Source organism: Nelumbo nucifera, chromosome 3, assembly GCF_055504915.1.
Source record: "Nelumbo nucifera cultivar China Antique chromosome 3, China Antique-T2T, whole genome shotgun sequence".
Classification (NCBI taxonomy): domain Eukaryota; kingdom Viridiplantae; phylum Streptophyta; class Magnoliopsida; order Proteales; family Nelumbonaceae; genus Nelumbo; species Nelumbo nucifera.
The window spans coordinates 101,100,684-101,114,331 of NC_142651.1; positions in this window are offsets into that span (position 1 = coordinate 101,100,684).

A 13,648-nucleotide genomic window follows, 5' to 3' on the forward strand; every position below is an offset into this window, starting at 1 on the left:
TTTTAATGGTATATCTAAATAAATATATTATTGTTGATATAATGGGATGCATAGATATTATACAATTTTATTGATAATGCATCAATTTTTATTTTTATTAAAATCAAAGGCATAAAACATATGCAACCATTATATTTTAATTATTATATCAATTATTTTTATTTTATTATTTTTTATTTTTAACATCAACAAAAAATAAACTAAAAATTAATTTACAAATTTTCAGTAAATAATACTTGCATTTTTTTAAACAACAAAAGTGTTTATATAAAAATCTAAATGAAATTATCAATTAATAATTTATAAAAATATGTAATCTTAACTTAAAACATACCAAATTGATTAAAATTTTGATGATGCATATCATATGAAAATTCATAAATTTTAATTACTAAAATAATTATTCTAGTATTAATTATTCAATTTATATTATATTCTCAAATATTTTGTAAACAATGTTTTTCCTTTGTAATAATAAATAATTTGTTATTTAATGCAAATTAAAATAATAATTAATAATTTATAAAATTAATATTATAATTTATCAAGTCTACAAAAATAAAGTATTAAGATAATTATTCTATTAATAATATTTTTATTTGTATAAATTTATTGAACTTAAAAATCATTTATATATATGCAGATTTCATAATTTTTTTATTTAATTAGTCTATAAAATAGTAATTTTCAATATTATTCTTGTCAATTTGTACTTTGAGTTATTGAATATACTATTTGTTTTGATTAAATGTAAGAATTAATTTTAATAAAAATAATTGATTTCACTTATTATCATTGGATGCTAGGCGATTTGGGTTTCAAGGATCGAATCACATTAATCCCCTTTTCTAATGAAGCAATTTTGTATACGCTCTATATTGGTCAATACTATGCGCTACATGCCGATATGGTGGCGTATCGGACCGATACGCACGACTGGTACTATATAGTGCCACCAGTTTTGTCGCATCTTGTAACCTCCCATACCAATACCGATACATACACCCTGTATCGTGCATATCGTGTTGATATTTTAATCCTTGGTTACAATTAGTACTCAATTTTTAGGAAAAAAATGTTTACAACTAAACACGGTATAGTATCGTATCGGCCGATACTATGCGCTACGTGCCAATACGGTGGCGTATCTCATATCCTTCCATATCGATACATACGCCCCGTATTGTGCATATCGTGCCAATATTTTAATCCTTGGTTACAATTAATACTCATTTTTTAAGGAAAAAAATATGTTTACAACTAAATACAACACATAAGGTTGCGTTTGGAAGCGATGTAAAACCTCATTGATGTAAAAGTACATCGATGAGGTTTTACACCGAACCGTAAAAAAGTTTACCATTAAGCTTAAAAAAGCATGGAGAAATGTGTTGAATTTTAACATTGCTTATATTGATGTAGTATTTACATCGATAATCGATGTAAAACTTTACCTTTGATGAGGTTTTACATCAATTTACGACGTAAAACCCCACTACATCCAAATGCCAACAAATCTAAACCGAATTGGAGTTTTACATTTATCTTAATTTACATTCCATCCAATCGTCGACAAAACCAAACTGGCATCAACTTTTACATCGATGACATTTTAGATTGCTTCCAAATGCAGCCTAAAAAAGAATAATCATTTTCCTTTATTCTTCTTGTTATTGAAATGGAGATTAATATGATAATAATATACTTATGATTGCATGTCAATAGTACAATATGACATTTTTCTAATACCTTGTCTCAATAATTCTTACCAATAAATAAGAGATTGAAGATGATGTTTATCCATAGAAATAAGGTGGGTGGATAATATGAAGGGGCGCACGTAAAATCTTATGTAATAGATGAATACCAATTAGATAAAATGAAAGTTTTATAAAACATTTATATGGTTTGGTATGTAGCCTATGTTGTATGGAGTATAAAGTTCAGCAATCAAGAAATAACATGTCAACAAATAAGTATGGCTAAAATATGTATGTTAAGATGGATGAGTGGAAAAAGCACAAAGGGTAGGGTTAAAGAAATGAAGTCATTAGAAATAACTTAATATGTTGTAATTTAAAGATGAACTATATGGGCAAGAGATGGCCCAAAAAAGTACATGGGTGGAAGTAGCTATAAGTGATTTCATGTTTGGCATCCATCTGGAGAATCGTTTCTAGCGATTCCCACAATTATCGAGATGAAAATCATGTTTAGGTTCGATTGCTTTTTAGAATTAGTTCAGTCCTAGATAAAATCCCAACCCAATATGAGTGATTCTATGAAGTGAAAATTTGTCGTTTTTTATGATGAGAAATCTCCTCACAATAATTATTGTTACGAGCACTATTCATTTTTCGAACACGTGTGCCCATGTCCAATGTACAAACATGGTGTCTGCACCCGACCCTCGTTATCCTAAACACTCAGAACACAGATTACCTTGATCTTAACACACCCGAACCAATCAGACCACACCTTTAGACTCCGGACACACCAAAACACCTGCCCATGAAATTTTAACCCTAGATTCCCACATTTGTCCCTCTATTAAACTAAGATTCCACTCCGAAACATCCCATTGACCCAAATTCTTACGATCCTGACCCTCTAAGACTGATCAGACCTATCATTAGATCCAAGACACCTCCAAATACCCACCTATAAAAATTTCATCCAAAAACACCTTTGCGTACCCTCTATCGCACCAAGATTCAATTTTAAGGCTCCAGATGGACCAGATTCAAAATCAGCCCAATTCGGGCCTAGTTGGCCTAATTTAACCTTACCAATCACATTAGATTGCCCAAAAACCCTACCATATGAAATTTCATCCAAAACAAACCTTGTTTGCCCCTCGATCACACAAAGATTATATTTCGAGGCCCCTAGATTAACCGAATTGAACCATTTCCAGATCTGCCCAATCCGAGCCCAGTTGGGCCAATCTAACCCCACCAATCAACTCATAATGCCCAAAAACCCCATCCAAAGAAATTTCATTCAAAAATACCCTCATTTACCCTTCCATCTAAAAAGATTCCATTTTGGTTTATCTCGTTAATCCGCTCACACAAACCTCTTCAACACTCAGACCCATCTCAACCCTTTTGTTTTAACCCATAAATCCCCACCATTGAACCAAAAACCCAGCCTAACCCTTTTAGACCCGGTTTGACCTCACTTTTTTCAAATTACTAAAACACCCTTAAATTTTCCTGAATTTACAAAATTGCCCCTTAGCCCTAATATAAGATTGAACCTATCTTTCTCACTAAGGCTAATACACTGTTCACTCTCCCTGACCCTTAGATATATAGTGGCGGAGCGGCGGAAATCTCTCTCCACTGATCCCTGTCTATTGCTCTCTCTCTGTTTTCTTCTTCTCCTTATCCTCCTCCCCCTTCATCATCATCATCTTCTTCTTATTATTATTATTCTTCTTATCCTTCTTCTTCTTCCATTGTCATTCATTTCCCTATTCTCTCCCCTATTCAAACGAAACTAGTGAGCGGCAAGCGACAATCCCCATGCCTCTCCTCTTCACTCCGACCTCTCTCTTTTCATTCTTCATTCTTCTTTTTTCTTTTTTCTTCTTTCTTCTTCTTCCTCCTCCTTTCTCTATTTCCGTTCATCACCGCAGCGGCGGATTCGAACCAGTTGTAGCGGCAAAACCCCCTCCATTAGATCTCTCTATGCTTCTACTTACGAATCCAACAAAATCGTCCTTCCTTGCTACGGTCGTCGCTACCTACGAATCCGACAGAGCATACAGTCATCGGCAAAACATCGTTTTCTACCAGATCTAGTAAAGACCCCGTCATTTTCGGCATCGCTTCTCCTTTCTCCACTATTTACGGTGGTTTCTTCTCTTGTCCTGCTCTCGCATTAGGTAGCAAACCAAGACCTTCCCGATTCCATGAGCCTGAATCAAGCAAGTTGCAGAACCCATTTTCAGCTTGCTCGTACTTAGAAAGCGGAAGCAGGATCCACTTGACCTCTATAATCTGATAACGACCCTAGAGTACATCGATTTCACTGGAATTCCCATCTGTAGCATTAACCAATCGGCCAATACATTCTCAGGTAACTACAAACTCAATCTTCTTGTTTCATCTCTATCAAAGACGATTAGAGGTTGGGGAACAGACCGATGGAGTAGGTTCCATCAAACTCACCCCAGTATATCTGTTCTTCAGCCCAATCTAACCTAGATTTTACTATGCTTCATGTGTTGTTAAAGTTAATATTGTTTAGGATATAATTGTTTAGTTCTGCACAACTTTGATTTTGGTCCTCAGTTGGGTGTAGGTTTCTTCAAATTTGATTACAGAGGCATGATTTCCATTGTCACATTTTCTCGTAGCCTTGTTTGTTTTTTTTTAGTTTATTTTATTTTATTTTATTTTTCTTTAAGTTAGTGATTTTAGATCAGAACTAGCTTATACTTGCTTGTGCGTGATGAAGTGTGATATGTTTAGTTTTATTTGATCCAATTAATGCTTTGAGAGTGCTAATGCATCAATCTTTTCTTTAATAAATCCCTTTTACCTCATATACATAACTTCGGTTTGTATTGGTTTTGATCATTTTATGTTATAGTCTTTATAGATGGATATACACGTGTGAAAAATCCATTAAAATCAATATCAAGAAGTGACAATCACCACTAATTTGTTTTGCCAACAAAAATATGATCAGTAATAAGGACAAGTAAGTGACATATATCCACAACCTGATATTGAAATTGATACATGTTAAGAAGGGCTCATAGTCCATGGTTGATTGTAGGCAGAAGATTAAGAGCATATTAAATTCATTAGTTGTAGTACACTACTTGACATTTGAAAACTAACCTTATACATTATATCTTCAAGGGTCTTCATCGCATCTACAGTTGATGACCTATATTCTAAAGAAGCGAAACATGTGATGACATCTAATAAGAAGCTACTAGTAACTTGCATTATGGTGGTAACTCCCCTAACTACAAGTAGCAAAATTCCAACCAAATGAACCAGCACAATGGCAACTATAATGGACATCGGCCAAATAATGGACTAAGTCAAGACTCTCAAGATGGATCTATTGTGTTCCAAATTTGCTTAGCGCCCGATTTTTTATCGATCCACTATATGATCCCCAACTCATCCCCGGAGTTGGGTTAAGATTCCAATTCTTAACCCAAAGTTCTCAAAATTCATCGTTGACATTGCATGATGTCCAATCTAATGACCCTGATCGACCCCCTCCACACCATGATCATCAAACTTAAAACCTTAAAATTTTCGCATCAAACATTAAATCTAAAGTCCATACTTTTGTTACAACCAACTAAAGATTCAATTTAGTGACCTAGTTTATCCGAAACCCTTAAAGCCAAAAATACCCCCTCATTCCAAATTATCAAAACACCCTCCAAGCTAAAATTATGAAAATACCATTCTAAACCCAAATTATGAAATTACCCTTTGAACCCCCCAAAATACCCTCTATGAACCCGAATTATCAAACACCATCCAGAAGGGATGAAAAATAAATTGGATCAGATTCAAATCATGGTATACCCAAATACAATTTGATTCAAAGATTTGACCAGATCTCATAAATTGTAGTCGAATATGAATCCGTTGAGGACGTTGGATATTTGCACATGATCTGATCCAATTTAGATTATAAAAAAAATTATAAACTGTTAAAATAACATAAGCATTCATATAAAAAACAAACAAATACATGTATTTTTAAACTATTTTCATCATATATATTAATATGTACGTGTCTTTTTAAAAAATTTACAAAAAAATGCAATATAAAGATATTTATAGATAAATATATTAATATATACATGCCTTTTTATAAGTAAATATGTTTATAAATATATACATATCTACAGGTGGGTCGGACGGGGGCATTCAAATCCGATCTGACCTGATCCAAAAATCCGATGGAGGGCTATCTAAATATGACAAAAAATATGACCAGTTTTCAGATTAGATCATGATCCGATCCATTTGCACCCCTACACTCCAAATTCAAATGATAAAAATACCATGTAAAACCCTAAATTACAAAACACCCCTCTAAGCCCATATTATCAAAATATTTGTTCAAACACTAAATTACCTAATTGTCGTTTGAATCATAAATTACCAAGTTACCCTTTTAACTCTAAATCACAATTTTCAAACCTCAAGTTATCAAACCCCCCCTTACCTCTCAAAATACTAACCCACCAAAATCCTCCCTTATTGTTTTGAATGTTTTTTAATCCCCCTTCTCATTATAAACGGGATGCATCATTCCCAATAAAAGAGGTTCTTGGGTGAGGAGAAGCAAGAGAGGCTCTTGAATAGGAGCAAAAGGGGTTTGTGAAGTTGAAATGGAAAGAATAAAGAGTGAAGAGAAAAGGGAGATACTGATAGCGAAGAGAAGTCTAGAGGGGTTATTGAGCAGATGAAGGAATATAGAGGTCGAGATAAATTGCAGAGTGAGAGAGAAAGAGTGGAGAAAAGGCTCCATATTGAAGAGAGCAACAAAGATATAATATAGAGGTAACGGAAATAAAGATTATATTCATTTAGTTACAGTTGTTAAACCCATTGTTTATCTTGCTATTGTTATTGGTGACATCTCACTAGCATTCAATTTAGCCCTCAACAATGTTTTCGTTTTGGTCAAAGGCAATAAGACGTAAACTTTTGACTTCATACATTTTTCTTTCTTTTTAATTCACATTTAGAATAAGTTGTGGTGCTCAAGTTCTTAGTTCCGCTAATAAATTATTTTCATTTCTTGATATCTTTAATATGACCACTTTACTAGTTTCACTGTTTTGGCATTCTATTATTCCCTTGTTCTAAAGTTAAAGGAATGTCTATTATTACTTCACCATGTCACTTCCAATTGATAGCTTTAATGCTCTCCAGCACATAGTTTTTTATTTCAAACTATAATTTTTCCATTTGGTATTTGGTGTTATGCTTACTTTTTGCTTCATTCCTTTAAGTTTGGGAGTATCTACATTCTCATATATTTGACGGAGGTGACACCTTTACTCTCTCAATTGCTCTAGTTAGACAGTCGAATCCAAATGTGGGAGTCCTGGTAGAAAATGGATGAGGATGTACTTTGTCACCCTTTTGCTTATGCCCTTACATCTAAAAAGGGCCTGGCCTAGAAGTGGAGAGGGAGGATTTCATAGTCACCTTGCATATTCATGTCATCAAAGAATGCAAGTTCTCAATCTAATCCCTAAATTTTAGTTGTTGAAAAGGTAGGAAGGGAAATTGGCATTGACAATGACTCAAGAGAGGGGTGGCTAATCCATTACATCTCTTTCTTTCTTAACTTACTTAGATTGGCCTTGTCTTAGATGGATTGTGTAAAGTTATTATTAATTCTAAATATTTTATTGCTTAGCCATGAAATAAATGATTGGTTTCCAACTTTCACAAAAAAAAATCATTGTACTAACATTAATAGGCTTGTATTAATGGCTTTAAATAACTGCATTAACAATGCACATGACCCCAAATTGGTACCAAGACTCTAGATTAACACATTATATAACCTCTAGTCTCAACAAATTGCATTCTTATGATGGCTATAATGGAGTATGAAATATCTATTAGATGTATTACATGTTTAGTTGCAATATCAAATGCATACAAACTAATAGTGGTACCAAATATAAACCACTTTGCTTTTTTATTATCCAATATTGGTATTTCAAATCATCTATTATGTCTCCATATGCATGAGTAGAATGGTGTTGTTTTAAATGTATGCACCATGGTGCCGTTGAAATTGGGTTGATTTTACTGGCCAATGGTCATGTGCCACCTTTTTTATGAGGTTGTTGCTTTCTTTACTATTATTTACCTTATCATTTGGCTTCTTATCCCTATTATGGACATGGATTTGTTTAGTTCATAGTCAGAATTGAAATCCATTAGAATCAAAATTGGAATCAAAGTCTTACAGTCTTAGAATTGTAATTGTTTATTCCCATAACCTGTTTGGTTCATACAGGAATCAGAATGAGAATTGGTATCAACTAAAAAGGTAATTCATTCCCAAGGGAGAGGAAGGGAATGGCCATTCCATCAATTGGGGGAATGCCCTTCCATTAGGAATGGGAATGGTATTCCAATTTTGCCCAACCAAACAATTGGAATTGGAATGAGCCATTTTGATTATGATTCTATACCCTAACTTCTTGTGAACCAAATGGGCCCTTATTTCACAATGAACACGATTACTCCTTGCTTCTTGTATTTGGGTGTACTTACTACATATACATATACACTTACATATCAAACAAGTTAGTTTTCAGGTGTTTACATTGTGTATTTTTTAGTTGTTATCCTTTAAATATATGTTACGAGTTTCTCTATCTATCATCTACTAGGGTTTACATTTTTTCACAATGTCACATTCAATGAAGTTGGTTTTCCATTCAACAAACACAATTGAACCTTCTTATTGCCCTTTCACTTCATTAGTTCCACCACTAGTCACTCACATTATACCTTAGCCTATCCATTCCACTATTAGCTAGACTTGTTGCATTGAGTCCTCCCTTGTCCATGGCTCCTCCCATCAAACCAATAACTACTTTCCATAGTTAACCACCCCATGGTTACTCTAGCCCGGTTTATGTATTATTAAACCAAATTCATGGTTATGTCATGATTGTTTCCCATCTCTTAGAAGCTTAAGTCTCCTCTTATACCTAGACACAATGTAACCTTTGATGGAAACTTTTCATGCTTGAAGAATATAAAGCTATTATAAATAATCACATGTGGAGTTTGGTGCCTTTTCATTCCAAACTCAATATCATTTGAAAAAAAAGGGTTATGCATTAAACGAAAATGCAATGGCAATGTTGAGCGCTTCAAGACATATTTGGTGAAAAAGGGATTTACTCAATAAGACAAAGTTAATTATGAATAGACTTCATGGCATGCTAGAGAATAATGCTTATATGGAGCAATTAATTGGTTTTATCAACCCTCACTTCTCACACCATGTTTATAAGCTCGACAAGATTTTTTGGTTCAAGGGCTAAAGTAGTAATCTTTTACGAGCACACATCTATTGACTTTGTTTTATTATAGCTCTATGTTGATGATAATATCATAATGAGATTTTTTTTTATTGTTGCTGCTTCTATAATTTTAGAATTGACAGAAACAATACTTTTTTACAAGCACACATCTACTAACTCTATTTTATTATTAGTCTATGTTGATGACAATATCAACATGAGATTTTCCTCTTTTTTTTATTGTTGTTGCTTCTATTATTTTAGAATTTATCTTAACCTTTTTTCCATAATGTAGACATGTCATTTTATTTCTTGGAATCAAATCTCACCATTCCTATGAAGAGTTACATTTATCTCAACACAAATATTCAAATGACCTACTTGATTGCATTAACATGCATGAAGCAAAGCTTTGTTCTTCTTCCATAATGGCCATTACTAAGCTTACTACTACTACTATTACTACTCATTACATACTTAAGTTTACACTTCTTTGTAAATAAAGCGTGCCAATTAATGAAGGTTGATATGAACATTGGACTACAATTAAACATGTTTTTTGTTACTTCATGCCCATACCTAGTCTCATGTTCCAAGGAGGTGACTAATTTTTCCTTTTCCCTTCAAATAGGTACGCACTAGTTGTGACCACTTCAAGTAATTCTGGCCATTCAGTCTATATGTTGCCTGAATATTCTGTAAATCACCAGTGTGAGGATGAGAGTTTGTTGCTCTTTCATCGGTTTGGACGGGAACACTTGTTGCAATCATGTCGGACATTGTTAATGGAGGAAAAATAAGACCAGCAGGAAAGGAGAATAAAGGAACACTTCTGGTTACAGATCAACACTAAAGGCCATAAGAGAAAAACACAAAAAACTGGCAATGAAGGCTGAAAAAATCTCAAGGTTGACAAACCTAGAGCTCTGATACCATGTTTTGGAATGGTAGAATGGCATATTTATACAATAAGCTGCTGCAATAAATAGAAAGAAAGAAAATAAAATAGAAAGAAGAAAAAATAGAAAGAAGAGAAAATAGAAAGTACAAAAATAGAAAGAAAAAACTTTATAAATCAATCATTCCACAATCCTAAGAATATATACAATTCTATTTTCATATCTGAACCTGTAACCCCACGTTTTCCAACAAATATAATTGCATAAAATTCAATAAAACAAAACAACATCACTTGCTCCAATATAGAGTCGAAGTATTAAAGTATAGTTAATGCATATTGATTTTCTTTGGATTAAAATGTTGCTCAAAGGGATTGGTTTTCCACTTTCTTATGCTCTTCGAGTTGTGTTATGACAATTTGGGTGCCATATTCCTCTCTACCAACTAGTAGTTCACACTCACATTAAAAACATTGAGCTAGATAACCATTTTGTTTAAGAGCATGTTGCATTTGTTTCTATTTAGGTCCAAAATTCACGCGTTTAAGCTTAAATTGTTGAGGTTTTCATTAAATTGCCCAATGGTTCTCTATTTGATTTCCTTTAGTCTAAATTTATGATTAGCCCAACCTAGTTTCAGTTGGAGTGTTAGGGATCACAATGAAGTCACCAATTTCTATGGGACTCTTACACCAATTCAACCATCTTCATATAGATAGGCTTAACCTTATCTCATTGTCACATATTATATATGTTCAAATTTGAATTCAAATTGTATAGTCCCCGCATGTAAATCATATTTATATAAATACAATATATATGGATTCTCGAGGTTTGAGAGATCTATTTCAATAAACATTACCCTATTACATAGACATGAAACTCTACAACTCATTGAGAAATTCAAATGAGTCATTAGTTCAATTGTTTAGAGATGCCATGCCATTGACCCAAACCATAGTCTCTTTTTTAGGTAATTTAGTGAGTTTGATGTGAACTTTAATCAAAATTATGGCATGTTCATAAAACCACTAGTTTGGCTCAACCCTCTTCATATAGATAGACTTAACCTTTGTCATATATTATAGATGTTCAAATTCAAATTCAAATTTTATAGTCCGCACATGTAAATCATTTTTATATAAATACAATATACATGGACTCTTAGGGTTTGAGAGATCCATTTTAATAAACATTACTTAGTTACATAGAAATGAAACTCTATAACTCATTGAGAAAGTTAAATGAGTCATTAATTCAGTTGTTTAGAGATGATATGCCATTGACCAAGACAATAGTCTATTTTTTAGGTAATCTAGTGAGTTGGATGTGAACTTTAATTAAACTTATGACATGATCATAAAACCATTAGTTTGGCTAGTTAGGTCAATTATTGATTGAAAGCATTAGGAGATGCCTTGTTAGGTAGGATTATACTTGTACAATTGCAATCTTGTACGCCAATTGAATTAAGATACTGAAACTTAATGAATCAATTTAACAAAACACCTATTATATGTCAATAATTTTTATTTTATTGGTTAACAATTAAACATGCTCACGAGTTGGACCTATATCTTGATCAGCCTAAAGAAGACGTTTTTTTTTACTCAACAATAAAACTAAATTATTTACATTAAGTGCCCTCAAAACCCAACAAAGTACTAAAAGAATATCACTATGGCTTGAAAAAAGATAAGAGGAATAAAGAAAAATATGTAATATCTATTTTTATTATATAAAACATCATCAGGTCAGGCTCGGGCTTGGGTTGGGATAAACAAGATGAATATTTAAGGCAAAACTTAAAGCATATAAAATTTAAATACAACGACAAATCATGGTTCAAATATACATTTATTATTTAAATCAAGCAATTTATATGATTTAATTTGAAATTTATCATACCACATAGTCACAATAGTTATATGTATGCTTGATTGTTTAATTATCTATCATTTTCTTCTTATCCAAACCAAAATGGTAAAAGCCTTTATAGTGGGATTGTAGAGGCATAAACAAGAGTTTTAGATACATCTTATGGATTTTGCAAATATATATGCATTCAAACTACATGTATCATTTTTTTTCTTTCAATTTTAGAAGGTGAGGTGCATACAAAAATGGTCACAAGAAAAAATATTCTAATGAAACTGAACCTTTTTATTTTGCTACATTGCATTGTATTTCATAGCAATTACTTAGGTGTCCTATGGAAATTTTAAATCCATTGTGATCTCTTAGTTGGGTAAAATAGTTGAATAGTTTAATCCCTGGCTTTATTACATTAACACGTTAACACGGTATAGTAACCATCACAGTTCATAGTTTCAATTTAAATATGTATGTAAGGGATTTTATTAAAAGTCTTGGAAGAGATAACAAAAAGCAAATAAAACTTTTGTAAACATCTAACAAATGACAAATGGTGAATGAACAAATTAATAATTAAAGCAAAATTAGTTATAAACAGGCCAATCAAAAGGACAAACCAAACAAACCATACCGATTAGTGGAATAGCCAGAATAGCCATCATTCTCACCAATACTTCCAAACCCCACCACCTTATCGTCCCCTTACATTCCACGCAAATGATGCATATTTCTTATCATCATCATTTGATGGATTAGTTGCCATTAGCTTCATCAATACAATGGCACATGATATTTATATGTCTACATAAAAAAGGATGAAAATAAGAAGAGACATTAAAGTTTAAAAATATGTTTTTACTTTACTTATTTAAATGCTTTAGCTTAATGATTGGTCCACACATGTTAGTGTGGCTCAATTCATATTTGTATGTATGATATAGGACTAACATTTATTCTTTAAATTTTACATCCACCAAAGTTAAAGTTGATATGCAATATTGATTTATATCATTGCGATTTAATTGCACGTGCTAGAGATGTCAATTGGAATGTATTTGGTCTAATCCGATCCAGTCCAATATGAATCTATTACAAATGAACTAGGATCAATTCAATCCAATAAATATTATGAACCATTTTGGACTGGTTCAATTAAATGTTTGGACTGTTCTATCTATTCAATTTTATTTTAATTTAGATTAATTCTAAGTTCTAACTTTGTTGACACTTATATTCTTATCTTTTATCAATGAACCACGTATTGGCTCAATCCAACTCAATCTACTATAAATTCATTATAAATGAACTAGGTCCAATCCAACCCAATACTTTGGACCATTAAGTCTGAGTTGGTCCAATTCAATATCTCCTGTTGGTCCATTCAAATTGATTTTGATTTGGATGATTCCAATAATATCTAAAAACAATCTCCTAAAAGCTCAAACATTTTCTTTTGATGTATAGATATTTTTAGAAAAACTTGTCAATACTCATTAAAATATTTGTATATATATATTATATGACATTTCATTTGGATTTCACTGGAACTTGGAATAACATGTGATCAATCAGATAAACTAATTGATAAATATTTGTTTCCAGGGGTTGACCCGTTGACCAGATGAGTCTGACATAGAGTTCAGCCCATGCGGATCAGACTATAGTAATTTAGGCATGCACATATACAACAACTAAAGTGTTCCACAAGTCAGGACTTAGAAGTTAGGAGGGTGACGGAACAAATTCGCCCATAAATCTTTCGATTATTACGATAAAAAACCATAAACCTTTTTGATGACATGATGACACTATTGTCCTC